The sequence below is a fragment of the Macrotis lagotis genome, chromosome 2 (genome assembly GCF_037893015.1).
Source record: "Macrotis lagotis isolate mMagLag1 chromosome 2, bilby.v1.9.chrom.fasta, whole genome shotgun sequence".
Taxonomy (NCBI): domain Eukaryota; kingdom Metazoa; phylum Chordata; class Mammalia; order Peramelemorphia; family Peramelidae; genus Macrotis; species Macrotis lagotis.
In genome coordinates, this window is record NC_133659.1 from 272,550,951 (window position 1) to 272,571,632 (window position 20,682).

Consider the following 20,682-nt stretch of genomic DNA (forward strand, 5'->3'; position numbering starts at 1 on the left):
GCCTGCATTAAATATTCTTTCCTTCAGGTTGAACATTAGCAGTTAATTATCTGGGTCTTCAAAGGACCGGAGTTCCAGTCATTCCCTCTCCTTCCTGATCATTCTCTGCACTTACTCCCTATTCAGAAGCATGTAAGCTGTCCAGTGAAAAAAAGCACTGAACCTCTACTGATGAAGCTCTGGGTTAAAACTCAACCTTGGACAAATATTAGCTGTGTGACCCTGGGAAAGCTTTTTTAGACTCAGTTTTCTATTCTGGAAAATGTAACTAACACTAGCAGCTGTTTTTCAGCTGTTGTTCTGAAGATAAATTAAAATAACACTAGTAAATGATTTTATAAATTATAGAGGGATATAAAAATACTAATCATCAATTTATGCAAAATGAATTATTTTATATTTGATCCTGGATGTGATAGGAAGTCACTGGTGCTTACTGAATGGTCAGAAATATGTTTTAGCAAGATCAATTTGACTACAGTAAAAAAAAGATGGATTAACAATCTTCTGCGACTATGGAAGAAACTTGAGGCAGAAAAATAGATCTGAACAAATTGATTTGGGAATCATCTTCACAGAAATGATTGTTTTTCATTAGAGGGAGGAGAAAAGAAAGCCCAAGACAGAGTTTTAAGGGATATATAGATATACATATCTGGGGATATACATATATATGTATGTGTGTATATATATATATATATATATATACATACATCTATGAATCTGCTTCTATTTCCATCATTTATGCTTGTGCAATAATTCATAAAAATGACTGAGTAAGAAAAGACTTTAGAGGTCATCCATTCATTCATCCATCCACTTTCCACCCATCTATCCATACATACATACATAGATGAAATCATTCAGTTAGTATACCAATTATGTGCAAAGCACACAAAAAAATATTAGATAAGACACAGACTCTGGCCTGAAGGAGCATGCTTTCTAGTATATATGGGACTTGTACACAAACACACACATATACAAAGAAGCATAATAAAATAATATAAATGAATGTTTAAGAGGATAAATTGATATGTGAGGTTAGGAGAATATAATTAGAGGCAATGGGTAGACCAGGAGTCAGGAAGAAGTGAGTTAAAAAGCAGCCTCCAACTCTTAGTTGTGACACTGGGCAAGCTATTTAAACTCAGGGTTGGTTTCCTGATATGTAAAATGGGAATAATAAAAGCATCTACTTCCCAGGGTTGCTGTGAAGAATAAATAATAGAATAATCATAAAGCACTCAGCCATAATATCTATATAAATATTTGTTATTGCTGTTATTACTGTTATTTTCATCAATGTCTTCCTTCAGATGTGGGTACCTATGAGTAAATGCAATCCTTCCAAAATGATCTAAACAGTGCAGAAGACCACAGAATGATTGCATCCTTCATTCTATACATATTTTCCAATCATTTCTTTCTTCTCACTCTTTCTAATCTTCTTACCCTTTCCTCTAAATATTCTATGATCTAGGAACATTGTACTTCTGAATGTTCTTTCTTTATCATCTCTGATCTCTTTGTATTTTGCTCGGCTGCTCTCTGTGTCTAGAATGTTCTCTCTCCCTCTTCACTTTCAAGACTCAGCTCTTTGGTAGGAGGCCCTTATTTCTTACTCCCTACCCCCATGCCAGATTAACTTCCTTCTGAGATCACCTCCGATTTATGCAGTATTTATCCTGAAGGCAGTTAGATGTTTCCTTGTAGTCTCTTCAATGTGAATGTGAGATCTGTGATAACAGAAACTAGTTTTGTCTTTCTTTACATACTGCAAGCCAAGGTTACATGGATGCTAAGTGTCTGATATAGCATTTGCACTTAGATATTCCTGACTTAAAGTCCTATGTTCTATACTTTATGCCACCAAGATGCTTCTATATGGTTATACTTAGCACAGAACCCACAAAGAGGCCCAGTGAGGCAGTTCTCCTACTCAAGGTAACCTGGAAAAGAGTAGAAAGGCTCTGCTTACCGGGGTTGGAGGGGTGGCCTGCCAGAGGGGTGGCCCGCCAGAGCAAAAGAACTTCAGCCTCCTGGAGGCAGCCCCAGGGAGCTGGGAGCAGTGGTTTATAGCAGCAGGGGAGTTGCCTGAGCTACAGTTTCCTGAGCTACACCCCGGGGAGCACCTAGCACAAATTGGGAGAACAGTGGGGGGGGGAGGGAACCTCTTCCAGAGGAGCACATGAAGCCCAGCCCTCAGGGCACACAGAGAGCAGCAGAGTTCCAGGAAACAGAATCAGACTGAGCCAGCAAGCAGGAGCCCCCAGGGCATGAGCCCATTGAACCTAGGGAGGGGAGTGAAGAGAGACTGCCCAGCTCTGTCTTCTGACCTAGAACAGGACTCTGGGGCTCTGACCACATTCAGATCCTGATCCCAGTCTAGGCCCCCCCATAGAACAGCAGGGGCCCCTCCACCAGGACTCAATACTTCAAAACCAAAAAAAATGAAAAATTAGAAGAAAATGTGAAACATCTCATTGAAAAAAAACTGATATGGAAAACAGACTTAGGAAAGATAATTTAAAAATTATTGGAATACCTGAAAGTCATGATCAGGAGAAGAGCCTTGACATCATTTTCAAAGAATTACTACAGCAAAATTGCCCTGATATCCTAGAAGCAGAGGACAAAATAGAAATGGAGAGAATCCACTGATCCGCCCCTGAGAAAAAGATCCCAAAAAACCAACCCCTAGGAATATTATAGCCAAATTCCAGAACTCCTATGTCAAAGAGAAAATATTACAAGCAGCCAGAAGGACACAGTTCAGATACTGTGGAGCTGCAGTCAGGATCACACAGGACTTAGCAGCAACTACATTGGAAACTCATAGGCCTTGGCATATAATATCCTGGAAGGCAAAAGAGCTTAGAATGCAGCCAAGAATCAACTACCCAGCAAGGCTGAATGTCCTCTTCCAGGGAAAAAGATGGACTTTCAATGAACCAGAGGAATTTCAAATGTTCCTGTTGGAATGGCCAGAGCTGAACAGAAGGTTTGATCTTCAGATACAGGACTCCGGTGAAGCATAGAGATTGGAGGAGAAGGGGAAAATATGAGGGACTTAATGATCATAAACTGCATGTATTCCTGCATAGAAAAATGACACTGATAATACTCATATGAACCTTCTCAGTTAATAGAGCAGGTAGAGGGAGCTTTTATAGTTGAAGCACAGGAGAAAGCTGAATTCGAAGATAAAATATGGTGTAAAAATGGAGTCAATAGAAAAAAGGGAAATGTAATGGGAGAAAGAAAAAGGAGAGGGGGGAATAGGCAAAGATATTTCATATAATAAGATTTTTCTTTATTACAATGAATTATTGCAATGATATGGAAGGGGGGGAAGGCAAGGGGGAATGAGGGAATCTTCGCTCTCATCAGAGGTGGTTTGGAGAGGAAACAGTATATATACTTAATGGGGTATAGACATCTGTAGGAAGAAGGAGGGGGGAGCAGGGGGAAGGGGTGGGGATATGAGTGATAGAGGAAAGGATGCACCATGGGGGGAGAGCAGTCAGATATAGCACATTTTCTTTTTTACTTCTTGCAAGGGTCTGGGATTGGAAGGCCTGTCCAAGACCATAAGACCAGGTGCATACTGGGCCTAAGGGGAGGTAGTGGGGCTCAGGGCCTCTTGGCCCCAGAGCTGGGGATCTTTCTGCTGCGCCACGCAGATACCCTACAGCAGAGTCAGAGTAAAAGGAGAGAGAAAATATAGTACATGGTAGTGGAGAAACACGAAAGGAGGGAGTTGTGATCAGCAGTGGCTACAGTGGAAAAATATGGGAGTAACTTTTGCAATGGACTTATCATAAAGAATGTGATCCACCCGCGACAGAGCTGTTGATGTTGGAACGAAGACTCAAGCACATTTTTTATTATTATTATTTTGGGGGGGGTTGCAGGGCAAATGGGGCTGGGTGGCCTTCCTGGGACCGCACAACAGGGTGATTGTTGGGTGTCTGAGGCCAGATTCGGACCTGGGTGCTCCTGGCTCAAGGGCCATTGTTCTGTCTGCCACCCAGCAACCCATACTATTATTACTATTTTATTTTGGGTCTTTGTTTTCTTTTATTTTTTGGATTTTGCAGGGCAGTGCGGTTCAGGTGGCTTGCATGTCACATGGCTGGATGATTGTTGGGTGTGCAGGACCGGATGTGGGCTCATGGCTCCAGGGCTGGGGCTCCATCCATTGCGCAACCTGGCCATACCTACAAATTATCACTATTTTTTTTATTTTAATTTTTTTCTCTCCCCTTTACTTTATCACTCAAGTGAGTCTATATTTATAGGGGGAAAGGGGGTATTTTGTTTACTCTTTTTTTGTTGTTGTTGTTGTTTTGTTTTTAGGTTTTTTTTTGCAAGGCAAATGGGGTTAAGTGGCTTGCCCAAGGCCACACAGCTAGGTAATTATTAAGTGTCTGAGACCAGATTTGAACCCAGGTACTCCAGGGCCAGTGCTTTATCCACTGCACCACCTAGCCACCCGTTTTGTTTATTCTTAAAGAAGAATATTTTATTAATGTAAAAAAAAAATATTTGTACAAAATGAGAATAAATATTAAATAAAAAATACAATTAAAAAATGAAGGAAAAACAACAATAGATGGTTATATAATTCATTAAGTTCTCTGGTGTGAATAAAGTTCATCTTCCTATACAAATCATCTACCTATGTTCTTAAATTGATAGTCTTAGCATACTGCTTGATAAAGTTCTCTTAACTCCAGCATTAGCTAATTATCTACTATATATAACACTCCCTCTCACTAGAGTTTATTCTTATTGCTTTTTTTTTAGGATTTTTTGTAAGGCAAACGGGGTTAAGTGGCTTGTCCAAGGCCACATAGCTAGGTAATTATTAAGTGTCTGAGACCGGATTTGAACCCAGGTACTCCTGACTCCAGGGCCGGTGCTTTATCCACTACACCACCTAGCTGCCCCATTCTTATTTCTATAAGACAAATTGATAATAGATCCATTCAGAAGAGTATGAGATTTTTAAGAAAAGAGAATTCAGGAATAGTTGAGGGTATCAGTGAAAACATCATATCTAATGTAGACTTTAAAGAAAGCAAATGATTTTTAAAATGGAATGGTGATGGAAAAATTATATCAAAAATGTAAATACATCCAGTAAAAAGTCATGGAAACAAAGGTTAAGACGGGAATAGTAAACAATGAAATTTGGCTAGTGGCAAAGGTTTCTAGGAGAGTAGTAATTCATAAATCTGCCAAGGTTTATTGGAAGAAGGTTATATAGAGTCAACAAAAGATTGAAGGAAAGCATTTTCTCAATCTAAGACAATTTAGAAGATCCTCAGGAGAGTATGTTCTACTAGAGTGGTCACAGATCAAGAGTGGCAAGACCTCCAGCAGTAGGCCTTGGAGGTAGCTGTAGCAGCACCAATTTCAGGAACCATGGAGACATTAAGATGGTCAAACAACTGATCAAAAAGAGATTACAGAGGACCCTTTGCTGGGATTAGGAGCAGCTGGTACTGATCGACAACTCTATTGTCCATTAGCAGTTCTGGATTGTAATTTTAGGATGGTGAGGAGCAGGAAACCTGGTCAGAGTACCAGGGCCAAGAGAATCTCCAGTACTTGCAGCTGCAAGAGAGCAGGGGCCTTTCCTAAATAAAGACCAAAACATGCTCCTGAAGAGCAGTGACCACATCTCTCACAGGAAAAATCTTTTTTGAAAGCAACAAAATCTGACATGCACTCTTAACTAGCTCTAAAAACAAGACAGAAAGAAATAGCTCAAATATTATGTAAACACAGGATCACCCAAAATTTAGTTGCTTCCAGGATTCAAAGATCAGAGGTCTTAGAATATTATATTCTGAAGGGTAAAGGAGCTAGGAATACAAGTAAGAATAACCTACTCAGAATATTATGAGGATACTCTTTTATGGGGAAAATAAATATTTAATGAAGTAGAGGACTTTCAAGCATTCCTGATGAAAAGAACAGAGTTACATTGAAAATTTGACATTCTGGGGCAGCTAGGTTGCTCAGTGGATAGAGCACCGGCCCTGGAGTCAGGAATACCTGGGTTCAAATCCGATCTCAGACACTTAATAATTGCCTAGCTGTGTGGCCTTAGGTAAGCCACTTAACCCCATTTGTCTTTCAAAAAAAATTGATATTCAAACACAAGACTCAAGCAAAGCTTAAAACGGGAAACATGGAAGAATAATCATAAGGGAGAGTTAAAAATGTTTAAATTCCTATGGGAAAAAAATACAAATAACTCCTAAGAATTTTATCATTAGTTTGACAAAAGTAGTTTGTTTAGACAGAGGGCTTATTGTGAATGATTATGTTGGAATGAACTACAAAAAAACTGTAGGGGTGAAAAAAGGAATGTACTGGAAGAAAAGGGAAGGGAGAGGTAGGATCAAGAAATTTTTCTCACATAAGGGAAGTATATAAAAGGAAGAGCTTTTATAATGGAGGAGAAATAGGAGCATGGCTTGTATTGTTTGACTCTCACTCTCATCAGAATTGGTCCAAAGAAGAAAGAAATATACATACACAGTTGTAAATAGACCTCTATCTTACCCAATAAGGACATAGAAAGAGAAAGGTATAAAAAATATTGGGGGGGGCTTAAAATGAGAGAAGCAGAGGAAAGACTTTTGAGGAGAGGCAGGATTAAAAACAAAGAGAGAACTATAGTCAGAAGAAAGTGGAATGAAGGGAAATGCAGTCATATAATAACTGTGAACATGAATGGTTTGAGCTAAACCATAGAATGGAAGTAACAGAATGGACTGGAAACTAGAATTCAACAATATGTTATGTAAAAAGAACATAATTTAGACCAAAAAAACAAACACAGAGATGGAATGAAAGGCTGGAATAAATTCTATAATTATTTAGTTGAAATGAAGAAATTTGAGGTGGCAATCATATCTCAGATAAAGCAAAATCAAATGTGTACCTAACTGATAGAGATAGGGAAACCACATTTTGATAAAAGTAGGATAGGAAATAAAGTAATATCAAAGTATTTTATAGCAATTTTCTCTGATAAAATGCCTCACTTCTTAAATATATAGGAGAGAGTCAGATTTCTAAAACTAAGTAATTCCTCAATTGATACATAGATAAAGGATAGCAGCTTTCAGATCAATAAATAAAACAATTTAAAGTCATATGAAAAATACTCTAAACTACCTATGATTAGAGAAAGGCTCATTAAAACAGTTATGAATTACCACTGCATATTCATCAGAAATGACAAATGCTAGAGGGAATGAGGGGAAATAAGTACATTAATGAACTTTTGGTAGAGTTTTGATCCAACTATCTTGAATAATAATTTGAAATTATGCCCAAAAGCCCCTTTAATCTAGCAGAACCATCACTTTATCTATTACCCCAAAGAGATCAAAGAAGAAAAAAACTTATTTATTTAAAAATCTTTATAACATCTCTCTCTCTCTGTGGCAAAAAATTGGAAAGAAAGGGGAATGTTCATCAGCAGGGGAATAACTAAACCAGTTGTGGCATATGATTGTGATGGATTAATATTGATTTTTAGTTTTGTTTTGTTTTTTTTAGTAACAAGAGGAGGTGACTTCAAGGGATATAGGCAAAGCCTATATAAATTTATGCAAAGTAAAGTGAGAAGAACTAGCATTTCATTATGCACAGTAAAAATAATATTGTAAAGATATTCAATTATGAAAGACTTGATTATTCTCATCAATACAGTGATCTAATACAAATCCATAGAATGTGTGATTAAAATAAATCTTACATCTGGGGTTATTCACCCAAGAGAGAGAACTGGTAAACTCTAACTTCAAATTGAAGTCTACCTTTCTTACTTTCTTTTATTCTTTCTTTTGTGATATAGATATTATAGAAATACATTTTGCATGATTTCATATATATAATTGAAATCATATTATTTTGCCTTTTCACTGGGTGGGGGAGTGTTGGGAGGGAGAAATAAATCTGATAAATAAAACATCTGAAATGTTAAATTAAAAAAGAATGTTAAATTATATTATACATATATATATTATACATATATACATATACATATTATACATATACATATTATATACATATACAAATATATTATTAAGATACTGGTCAGAAGTTGACTAGTGGTAGTGGGAGTATATAATAAAAAGAAAAGATTTTGATGGTAAAGGGGGGGAATCAATGATTACCAAAAAACTACTGCATTACAGGTTAACTGCTTTGTCCAGTAATCAAATGCCACCCAACTTTTCCAGTATTACCAGATAGCACTGCCCTTTCCTATAGTTCATTTTAGCCTAACTGGTTCACTTTGCCTTCCTCACTATTATCTTATGCCCATCCTGTATACCTGAAATGGTATCCTACCCACTAAACTAATCTCTTCTGAACTTGTTTGCTTCTCCCAAGAACTAAAAAATTCAAATTCAATTAATTTAAGATTTATTTAGTGCCTATTCTGTGCCAGATTAGAGATACAGAAAAAGAAAAAAAAGAGTCTTTGCCTACAGGCTAATACACAAAAGAAAGCTGAAACATCAAGGAATAGATGGCACAGGGATGTTCATGGAACTGAAAAGAAGCAGAGCCACTAATGGAAATGAAGAATTAACTAGAAAGTTCTGGGACTTCTATTAATGAAGTCTTTGAGAGGTGGAATTCATTGTTCTGCCCTCCAGGTCATGAAAACAAGCAGAATTGCTGTTAGAAAATGAAGCATTAATTCAAATGGCAAGTCTCCTCCTCCTGATCCTCCACTTGGCAGTGACATTCCTCCCATCTTACCATATAAATCTAAAGCCTCACATTATACTTTATTTATACTACTCATTTATTTATAGTCTGGACTATATCTATTTTCATATTAAATAGCACATCATAGTAAATAAAGACTTAAACTCATAGACAAAAAGATCTTGACTTAATTCCTACATCATAGTAGCTCTGTGAACCTTGGCAAGTCACTTAATTTCTGTATTAAAAGTAACTCTAAGACTGAGAAGATACCAGCCTGCATTAATAGAATTTTCCTCATCCAGCTGTTCTCTATGTTAATGAGGTCAAATATATGGCTCCTATTTTTGTTTATTTGTACATGAGCAAATAAATTAAAAATAAAAGGGATCTTGAATAGATATTAAGTTACTTCCCATAAAGCAAATATGGTCTTCAGGAGGACATTGATATCAATAATGTTTTGGAAAATATAGACCATATTTATGAAATTCTCTCTACAAGCCTGCTAATGAGTGATTATTATGGGACATTCTAAGCAAATGGTCCATGAGTTTTCATTTTTGTCAAGCTATTTTCTACTTCTGTTGTTGGAGTCTTCAAACTTGAACACAGGAGACTATGCCATTGGGGACCAAAACAATTCCATTCCATACTCTCTAGAAATAATATTCCATTTTTCCTGGCAATTTTGTATTCTGCTACTGAAGTCACATCATTCTAATTTCAGTTTTCTCTCTAAAAATCAATCAAATCAATATCTCCATTGCCTCTAATATTGGCAGGTCAATATGACTCCAATCATCCACTCTGGGACTTTCCAGATAAAAAACATTTATCTTCTATATGTATGATTCCTCATTTATTAGAAAATAAGACCTTTAAGACCAGAATCTTCTTTCTTTGAGTATTTGTGTCCTAAGGCTTTGCACACAGTGAGCATTATAAGCATCTTATAATACTTTTTCATTCATTTTTTTATTCATATCTGTGTTACTGAAACATTCTACTTTCTATTTGAGAAATTCTAACACAATAATTACTGCATTATACATACTTTATTTAGGTTTGCAAAATAAAATGAATTTAATGTTAGAATTTAATTAGTCAATTAGTATTGAGTAGAATGTCTATTCTGTTGTGTAGTAAATACAAAGATAAAGTTCTGGAATTCCAGTCTGGATAGCCTTAGGCTCAAAACTTGCCCCTGAAACTTATTGCTCCTTTAAAAGAATGTCTGTTCTGCTCTGAATTAAATACAAAAATAAAGTTCTGTACTTGAAGTCTAGATAGCCTTAGGCTCAAATTCTACCTCTGAAAAATATTATTCATGTGACCTCACAATTTTATTTAACTTCCTTCATCATTCTTCACTTTTAAAATGGGCATAATAACATTGGTAGTATGTATCACCTAGGATCAAAGGCAATGGCATTATATAAAGCATTTTGCAAGTCTTAAATGTGCTATCTATATGGATTTCATTATTACTGAGACAAAATATATGAAAAGACAATCATAGCCTTCAAGGAACTGTTGTATCCCTGTTCATATATGTTGAACATCATACCAAACATAACAACTTTATTAAAGACCTGAATCTTTGAAGAAACCAAAGGAAGTATTATCGTAATTACTCAAGCTCTTTAAACTGAATAGTTTACTGAACAGGGGCGGCTAGGTGGCGTAGTTGATAAAGCACCTGCCTTGGAGTCAGGAATACCTGGGTTCAAATCCAGTCTCAGACACTTAATAATGACCTAGCTGTGTGGCCTTGGGCAAGCCACTTAACCCCATTTGCCTTGCAAAATCCTAAAAAAAAAATAGTTTACTGAACAAAATAAAATGATTAACAATAATAACAGCAAAATAATGTAAACATCATAACAAAATGAAAACCCAGAGGAAAAACTCTGTATTTTCCCTTTTCAATTCTTTCTCTTGGAAAGTCAATAAAAAATTGATTTCTCTCAGGGTACATGCCTTAAATTTGAAACTATTCCATAAGAAATAACCAGTCATTTATAGCAACTAAGATTCGTTTAAAGTGAGATGGCTATTTTAGAAATGACTTTAAAGAACACGTATTGACATTATACAACTGTCTAATCTTACCTTCAAACTGTCACATTCATCTAGGCATGGCATTTTGATCATTTTTATTTCTTTTCAGTAGAATCACTAGCAAGAGTATATTTTTTATTATATTTTTCTGACTCTTTAAGTAATGAATTGTCCAGTTTCAGGAAAATAGAAGGTATTTTATTCATTGATTGATTGATATTTATGAAAATGAACTCAAATGAATAGACTAGCTGAAAGGAATAAGGAGCTTTTTTTTCTAAACTCAAAATGTCAAATCAAAAAAGCCATAAAACATAGAGAGAATGTCAATCTCATCAACTTTGCTCTTAAAGAAGGATATTTAAAACCTCCACTAACACATAACATCATCTGACATGCTCCAGAAAGAGGTGACATTATTAGGAAAGTCAGACTATTTCTGCCAGTCCCCAAATAAAATTCAAATTAGCTTTAAATGATGAGTTCTTAGAAAACTAGAACAATGTCTTTCTTCAAAAATTTATGGTATGGGAATTTAGGATCTTTTCATGTAGAAAATTTCATGTATGCATAATAATTGAGGAGACATTTCTTTATTCTTTCTCTTATTCCCTGCTATTTTGGCTATTATAGAAATCCAATGAATTACATCCATCTTAAAGACAAATGTAAATTCTTACCTTTTTTGTCATCCATGGAGTTCTGCACTCTTAGTATCTGCTGACATTTAAATTACTAGAATTGTCATCTTCATCCTTTGAAATATCAAGTCCTTGAAGGAATAGTTTAGAAATAAAGACACCTGGTATTCAGAATGCTAAATTATACAAAGCACTTTACTTCCATCTTCTTTTATCCTTTTAATAGAAAAAGATATTTTATGGGTCACTGGAGAGAGAGGAAAATATAATTATTACTGTGATCCAATCTCAGACCTCTGCACTAATTTATAACTAGAAATCAAGTCATTATTCTTATCTTTGATTATTTAAAAGATGCTCCATGATGTGGAAAAACAGTAAAAAGTTAATCTTTGAAATATCCTATTAGAGTAAAATTGCTTTTCTCAATGTGTAGCTACATAAAATGAGCAAAAAGACAACAGATTTGATTTTTTAGAATGCATTTTATTATCAGATTTCAACTTTTGCTTTAATAGTCTGAAACATCACTTCTTTTATATTGTAATCAGTAAGGCTTAGAATGCGTGTAATTATTGTGTTCCTTTTTTTCTCTCTATCCCACTGAAGATTAATAAATCACAAATCAAATTTTTTATTCTCCTCTGCTTTCAAAATACTATATCATGTACAAAATATATAATTTAGTCACAGACAATGGCTTGAATTTCAAAATTTGGCTTCATTTAAGTTTGATGCCAGGTAAGTTCCAATTAAATATGAATAATGAATCATGAGGAATGGTCACATTATGTGGATTTTCAGTATTTCAGTTATAGGACAAGTATGATCATTATTTCTAGGTCAATGGAAATGCACATTGAAAATAGGAATAATACAATCACTTCATATAATTCACAATAAGCAGGATCTAGTTGTACTTCAAGGACCTGTACTTTCATGGGTGAGAACTAAATCTTTCATCACTGTTGTATCAGGAGGAAAAGAAGAACCATAATCAACCTCAGCCTTCTGGTTATGAACTTCCAAACATGGTTAGATGGATTCTCAGATCCCAAACATCAATCTAATGATCAAAACTAAGACACAAAGGCTTTCTACCTGGTTAGGATTCATAACTTCATCTCTAACTACTGCATTAATCTTTGACAATGTAATAACAACTCTATGATAAGAGTAATATTTAAGTAGGACTTTATGGTTTAAACTTGTTTAAATACAACAATTTTCCCAAATGGTTCTTTGTACCTTTGAGTGAAGAGATACACATAAGAAACAGTGAAAGGTTACATTCACCTATTAAATGAAAAGTTCCCAAATAGAAGGAACTAATTTTTTCTGATGCTATTTTATTTTTTTCCAATTACATTTAAAATAACTTTTAACATTAATGAAATTTGAGCTCCAAAATCTCTCACTCCCTTCATCCCTTCACCCACACAGAGAAGGCAAACATTTGACAGAGGTTATAGATGTGTATTCATGTGAAACAATTCCATCTAAATCATCTTATGAAAGAAAACACAGACTAAAAAAAAACAAAAATAAAGAACAGAAAAAATATGCTTCGATCTTCATGCAGACACCATCAGTTCTTTTGTTTGAGATGGAAACCCTTTTTCATCCTAAGTCCTTCAGAATTGATTTGTATTATTATTAGGTATTACTGAGAATAACAGTCATTCAAAGTTGAGTATCATACAATATTGTTATTACTATATACAATCATCTCCTGGCTCTGATCATTTCTCTTTGCATCAATTCTTCTAAGACTTTTCATTTATTTTCTGAGAGCCCTCTGCTTGTCATTTCTTATAGCACAATAGTCATCTATCACAACTTATTCAGTAATTCCCCTGCATGCTTTACACCCCTTATATCCCTTACATTCCCTTCGATTTCTATTCAATTTCATCCTTTCAATTTGCACCAATAAAAAGGCTGCTACAAATATTTTTATCATATATGTCCTTTTTTGATATTTTTTTATCTCTTTGGATTACAGACCTACTAATAGAAACTGGGTCATAGAGTTTGCATGGATTTAATAGTCCTTTGGACATAGTTCCAAATGCTCTATAGAATAGCTGAATCAATATACATTTCATCAACAATCGCAATATCCCAACATTTGTCATTTTACTTTTCTGTCATTTAAGTCAATCTGATAGGGATGTGGTGGTAACTGAGTTGTTTTTAATTTGCATTTTTCTAATCAATAATGATTTTATATTTTAATATCACCATAGATAGTTTTGATTACTTCAACTAAAAACTGACTTTTCATATTCTTGATCATTTATCAATTCTTTAAGAATTGACTCAAGTCTTTATATATCTGAGAAATGAAAGCTTTATCAGAGAAACTTACTGTAAAGTTTTTCAAGTATTACTTTGTATTTTCTCCCATTCTATTTTCCTCATTCATCTTATTCTGTCTTTTCATCCTGTCCATTCACAAAAGTATTTTGTTTAATACTTTTACCTTCCCCAATATTATGCCCTCCATCCTCTCTCTCTCTCTCCCCCCAGATGTGCGCATGCACGCACACACACACACACACACACACACACGCCCTTCTCTAATCTACCTCTCCCTTTATTGATTTCCATACTGATTGTGTATGTTAATCCGAATTTGAGCCACTATTTCACATTTTATATTTTGTATTCTTTTGATTCTATTTTATAAGTTTTTGAGTCTTATGAAGTCTTGTTTTATAGTTTTTGAATCTTATGAAGTCTTGAGCTTCCACTTACAAATTTTAATATTTAAGGATTTCTTTTCTTTTTTTATTTTCATGTAAATAGTATTTTATCTTTTAATTACATGTAAAGATAGTTTTAAACATTCATTTTAATAATATATTGACTTCCAAACTTTTGTCCCTTCCTCCCTCTCCTATCCATCCTCAAAATGAAAAGCAATCTGATAATAACTATATATATAGAATTGTGTTACATAGTTAAACATTAGTCTTGGTGTAAAAGAAGAAACATAGCTTAAGGGAGAAACCACAATTAAAAAAAGTGAAAATAATTTATTTTAGGGGTCTCTAGGTGGCACAGTAGATAGAGCACTGACCATGGAGTCAGAAGGACCTGAATTCAAATCCAGCCTCAGACACTTAATACTTACTTAGCTATGTGTGACTTTGGGCAAGTCAGTTAACACTATTGCCATGTAAAAGTATAAAACTAATTAACTAATAAATAAATAAAATATATTTTGTTCTATATATGTCTTTTCAGGCATTTCTGTAATCCATTTGTGCATCATGTCTTACAGCACAACACCATTCCATTCCATTCACAAATATGTGTAAATATATGTATACATATACATATGTATTTATATTTATATATTTATATCTCTCATATCAACCTCTGAAACTAATAAGCAAGAAAGTATGAGTTGATTCTCTGTTGCTTATACTAATTTTGACCTAACAACATCAAGAAAATAAAGATGTTCCATCAACAAACACCACACCTTCCATCTGTGGACCCATCAATTACAGCAAATGTAGAAGTTTTGAATGTTGTGGATAAATTCACTTTCCTTGGGACTATTCTTTTCAAAGATATACACATTGATAATGGAGTTGACACACACATTGCCAGAGCTAAATTTGGGAGCCTCTAAGAGAAAGTGTGGGAGAGAAGAGGTATTAGACTGACCAGTAAAATGAAGGTCTACAGAACCCTTGTGCTGACCTATTGTTATATATGCCCATGGAGCCTGGATGGTCTTGCTTTCATCTGAATTTTTTTAGGAAGATTTTGAAGACTGCCTGGTAGGATAAAGTAGCAGACACAGAGGACCATTCTCAAACTAAACCATCAAGTATTCAAATTCTACTACAGAGAGCACAACTCCAATGGGTTGGCTGCATTGTTTGAATGTCAAATGTACACTTGCCAAAAGAAATATTTTTATGGAGAACTCACAGATCAAGTGTTCACATGGTGGTCTGAAAAAAGGAAAACATTCCAGGAAACTCACAGGGTATCTCTTCAAAATTATGAAATTAATTGTGTGACATGGAACAGGACCACCCAGAATAGTATGACATTATCAGAGAAGGGGCTGTGCTCATGAGCAAAGCAAAATTGTAGAAGTTCAAAAGAAATGCAGGATGTAAACTTCATGTCAAGATGGCAGAGAGAAACTAGGACTTCTGTAAACCCTTCTGAGTTTCTTTCAGAAAGTAAATTGATCAAGCCTCTTAACAGATTTTGAAGTGACAGAATACACCAAAGATGAGAATAAAGCTTTTACTAGAAGGTCTGTCAGGGGAGGGTAGGTGCCCAAGGCAGAGTAGACACCCAGAACACAGGAAGGGATTAACCTGAGATCCTCATATGTGGGAGTGGAAGCTTTGGAGTTAGGACTTGGCTAGAAAGTAGACAGCAACAGCGTGCTGGGAAAGCTCCAGAGCTGGTGTCCAGGATAGATATTCAGCCTGTAAGACTGTGTTAGACAAATTGACCCTCTCTGGAAGAGGCTGGCATTCCTATCTGGGAGAAGAATTGATGTCCTGGTGTAAACAACCCAAAGATGGACTGTTTCCCAACAGACTATGGTCACTGGCACTTCCCTAGCCCTTACAGTTGATCCAGAGAGAGAGAGAGAGAGAGAGAGAGAGAGAGAGAGAACCTAGCATTCCTGTGCAAACAGCTCAGATATAGTCACAGATATCCCAACCTTCCTCAACAAGAGAATGAGCAGCTGACTTCCCTATGCTGAGAGAGACTCTGAGTTGCCAACCTGACCAGCATAATCCAGTGACTGGGCCGCCTGTAGACAACCTGGAGATAGCCCCAGGTGTTTCCACTGTAGGAAGTGAGTGACTGACATCCCCAGCATAGATGGCCCAGAAGGAGCCATAGACTTCCCTTACCAGTAAGTTCACTTAGCAACTCTTAGAAATTCCTAGCATCAACAAGTCAGGACAGGTAAAAATCTCTAGGGCTCTCAATATCAAAAATCTGCAAGAAAACACTCCCTCAATACAAGAACCTTGGAATAGATAACAAAAATAAAAATGAAGAAAAGTCAGAGAAAACTCAGATCCATTGAAAGGTAACTTGGAAATAAGGATGGGGGAAAAAACACAAACTCAGAAAAGGAGAGTAGAAGGAGTGCCAATGTGGAGCTATGGAACAGAATATTAATTGATCTCCAGTCCAGAAAGACTTCTCAGAAGAGCTCAAAAAGGATTTTAAAAATCAAATAAAAAATTGGGGGACAAATGCAAGACAAAATAAGCATCATGCAACAAAAAGAAACAGAAAAAAACAAATTATTTTAAAACTACAATTGGGCAATTGGGAAAAGTTAACAATTCATTTTTTAGAAAGATTTTATTTTATTTTTATTTATTTATTTGTTTGTTTGTTTGTTTGTTTTAAGTTTTAAACTTTTTTGATTTCCTCCTACCACCCCAACAGAAGAAATTCTGTTAGAATTTACATTGTTTCCATGGCATACATTTTTCTAAGATGAATGTGATGGGAGAGAAAATATCCTTAAGGAACAAAAATAAAGTATAAGAGATGGCAAAATTGCATAGTAAGATTTGTTTTATTTTCTAAATTGAAGGTAATAGTCTTTGGTCTTTGTTCAAACTTCTGTCTCTGAATACAGATGGTATTCTCCATTGCAGATACCCCAAAATTGTTCCTGATTGTTGCACTGATAGAATAAGCAAGTCCACTAAGGTTGACCATCATCCTCACATTGCTTTTAGGGTCTACAATGTTCCTCTGGTTTTGCTCATCTCACTCAGCATCAGTTCATGCAAATCCTTCCAGGCTTCCTTGAATTCCCATCCCTCCTGGTTTCTAATAGAACAATAGTGTTCCATGACATAAATATACCACAGTTTATTAAGCCATTCCCCAATTGAAGGACAGTCACTTAAATTCCAATTCTTTGACACCACAAACAGGGCTGCTATGAATATTTTTGTACAAGTGATGTTTTTACCCTTTTTTCATAATCTCTTCAAGGTATAGATCCAGTAGTGGCATTGCTGGATCAAAGGGTATACACATTTTTGGTGTGTCGTTTGGGCATAATTCCAAATTGCTCTCCAGAAAGGTTGGATGAGTTCACAGCCCCATTAACAATTTAATAGTGTCTCAAATTTCCCACATCCCTTCCAACATTGATCATTGTCCTTTCTGGTCACATTGACCAGTTTGAGAGGTGTGAAGGGGTATCTCAGAGATGCTTTAATTTGCATTTCTCTAATAATGATTTAGAGTAATTTTTCATATGACTGTGGATTGCTTTGATTTCCTCAGCTGTAAATTGCCTTTGCATTTCCTTTGACCATTTGTCAATTGGGGAATGTCTTGTGTTTTTGAAAATTTGGTCAGTTCTCTGTATGTTTTAGAAATGAGTCCTTTGTCAGAAATATTAGATGTAGAAATTGGTTCTCAATTTATTATATTTCTTTTGATCTTGGTTACAGCAGGTTTGTCTGTGAAAAATCTTTTTAATTTAATGTAATCAAAATTATCTAGTATGTTTTAATGATGTTCTCTGTCTCTCCTTGGTCATAAACTGCTTCTCTTTCCATAGATCTGACAGGTGAACTATTCTTTGATCTCCTAGTTTGCTTAAAATGTTGATTTTTTTATGTTTAAATCTTGTATACATTTTGATCTTATCTTGGAATGGGGTGTGAGGTATTAGTCTAATCTAAGTTTCTTTCATACTAACTTCCAATTTTCCCAACAGTTTTTATATTAATAGCTTGACTCTTTGTGTTTCTCAAATAGCAGATTACTGTAATCATTTCCTGCTATTGCACTTAGTCTATTCCACTGATGCACCAACTGATGCTTTATAATATAATTTTAGATCTGGTAAGGCTTTATAATTTCCTTCTTATTTATTTTATGATTAAATTTATCTAAATCTGAGAGTGGGAGGTTGAAGTCTCTCACTAGTACAGATGTACTGTCTATGTCTTCCTGTAGCTCTTTCAACTTCTCCTCTAAGAATCTGGATGCTGTACCATTGGGTGTATACATATTTAGTATTGATATCACTTTATTGTCTATGGTAACTTTTAGAAGGATATAGTTTCCTTCTTTATCGCTTTTAACATCTATTTTTGCATCTGTGTTGTCTGAGATATGGGTTGCTATCCCTGCTTTTTTCACTTCAGCTGAAGCAAAATATATTTTTCTCCAAACTTTTACCTTTACTCTATAGGTATCTCTCTGCTTCAGATGAGTTGCTTGTAAGTAGCATATTGTAAGATTCTGGGTTTTAATCCACTCTGCTATTTACTTATGTTTTAAGGAAGAGTTCATCCCAATCACATTCAAAGTTATAATTACTAACTCTTTATTGCCCTCCATGCTATCTTCCTTCTGTTTGTAATTTTATCATTTTTTCCCTTTATCCATATTCACAAGTGTTTTGTTTTTGAGTATTGCCACTGTCAGTGTATTTGCCCTTCTATATCATCCCCCTCCCCTTTATTTCACCTTTTCCTTTTCTTCTTCTTCCTTTCCTTCTGTTAGTTCTCCATTTTGTCCCCCTCCCTGTCGTCCCTTCCCCTTTCCCATTTTTAATACTTGAAAGGTAAGATAAATTTCTTAACTTAACTGCCTGTGTCTAATTTAACTTTAAGCCAAGTCTGATGGGATGAATATTCAGGTGGCTCTCACCTCCTCCCTTCTTCCCCTCTATTACAATGGGTCTTTTGTACTTCTTGATGTAATGAGATTTTTCCCATTCAGTCTCCTCCATCTTTTCATCTCCTTACTGTCCCCCTTTTTTAAGGAGGTAATGCTTTTAAAACATTCTATCTAGTCACAGAAAAGTCGTGAGTGTCCATAACTTTTGGCTACACATATTATCTCTAATAGAGTAACTATTCTCAGGAGTTATGAGAATCTTTCTACCAGATAAGGATATAGCCAGTTTCATCTTATTGGATAGCAGGGTTTTTTTTCCCTTTTTTTTTAACCTTTTCATATGTCTCTTGAGACTCCCTTTTGATGTCCAAATTTTCTATTTAGCTCTGATCTTTTCATCAGGAAATATTGGAAGTCTCCCATTTCATTAAATATCCAACTTTTCCCCTGCAAGAGAAAGGCTCAACTTTGCAGAGTAGTAGATTCTTGGCTGAATTCCGGGTTCCATTGCTCTTCAGAATTTTTCATTTCAGGATCTTCAATCCCTTAATGCTGGTGCATAATCCTTATTGTGGCTCCTTGGTAATTAAATTGTTTCTTTCTGGCTGCTTGCAGGATTTTCTCTTTTATCTGATAGTTCTGAAATTTGGCTGCAATATTCCTTGGTGTTTTCATTTTAGTATCTCTTTCTGGAGGGGGGTCAATGTATTCTTTCAATAACTATTTTGCTTCTGGTTCCATGACAACAGGGAAATTTTCCATCACTAAGTCCTGTAATATTAAATCCAAACATTTTTTCTCTTCAATGTTTTCAGGAAGGCCTATAATTCTCAGGATGTCCCTTCTTGATCTATTCTCAAGGTCAGTGGTTTTGCTGATGAGGTATTTTACATTTTCTTCTATTTTTTTTTTTTGATCTTTGGTTTTGTTTAATAGAATCTTGCTGTCTCATGAAGTCATTAGTTTCCATGGATTCCATTCTTTTTTTAGAGAAGCATTTTCTTCATTTACCTTTTGCAACTCCTTTTCCAGTTGGTAATTTTTATTTTTGAAGGAGTTTTCCATTTGCCCAAGTATAGTTTTGAGAGAATCACTTTCCTTTAGCATTTATCCAATTGAGGATTTGAGAGAATTATTTTCTTTTTGTATTTGCCCATTGGGAGATCTGAGAGAATTATTCTCATTTTTTATTTGTCAAATTGTCTTTTCCAATGATTTGTTTTTCTTGTTGCAAGGGGTTAATTTTCTCTTGAGTTTCTTTTCCCAGTTTTTCCAATTATATTTTTAAACTCCTTCCTGATTTCTCCAAGGAAGTCTCTCTGGGCTGAAGACCAATTCATATTCTCCTCAGAAGTGCTAGATCTCTCTGGGTTAGAATCTATTTCTCCTAAGTATCTCTCCATGGGTCCTCCTTTTCACTGGCCTTTCTTCATATTTTTAGGATCTGTTTTGGGGGGTGGGGAGCTGGCTCTCAGAGGTTTTCTTTTGAAGATCCTAGTGGCTTTGTTCACTTGGCTTAGTAATTCCAAGGGTCAGGCAGTATGGGGTGTTGTTTGCTTTCTCT